Consider the following 710-nt stretch of genomic DNA (forward strand, 5'->3'; position numbering starts at 1 on the left):
TGGAGGAGTTTTATTCAAAGCGAACTGTCGAGGGGGTCCCATAAATCACCCGACCGCGTAAGGAACGCAAAATCCGGGAACATAACACCGGTATGACGGAAACTAGGGCGGCAAGAGTGGAACAAAACACCAGGCAAAAGGCCGAGTCTTCCACCCTTTACCAAGTATATAGATGCATTAATAATATAAGAGATATTGTGATATCCCAACCAAAATCCTCTCCACCATGGAGCAATCTTCAACTTCACCTGCAACTAGCAACGGGTCGCGACTGGGCCTTGGCGCGATCGGGCCCACGCGTGGGCATGGAGGCGGACGGGCGCGGTGTGCCGGCGCCATGGCGTCGGGCGGCGCAGGGAGGCCTCCGGCGAGGGGACACCGGTTGGAGGCGGGGTCCGGCGGGGTTGACGAGGCCGGGAACGGGGCGGATCCGGTTCGGGGTGACCGGATCTGGCCAGAGGGAGACTGCCGGAGAGGCGCGGACTCCGGCGAGCTCCGAGCTCCGGCAGGGACCTGCGGGAGAGAGAGATGGAGTGAGGCAGGGTGAGAGAAGAGGGAGAGAGATGGCGCGGCGGCGGAGCTCATCTGCGGCGGTGGGGACAGGGAAGCGCGGGACGCCGGAGGGGCGCGGCGGCGAGGTCCGGCGACCGGGCGGCGGAGATGGAGTCGGGCGCCTGCGGGGCGGGGAGCGAGAGGCGGACGCAGGCGGC

Source organism: Triticum aestivum, chromosome 7B, assembly GCF_018294505.1.
Source record: "Triticum aestivum cultivar Chinese Spring chromosome 7B, IWGSC CS RefSeq v2.1, whole genome shotgun sequence".
Taxonomy (NCBI): domain Eukaryota; kingdom Viridiplantae; phylum Streptophyta; class Magnoliopsida; order Poales; family Poaceae; genus Triticum; species Triticum aestivum.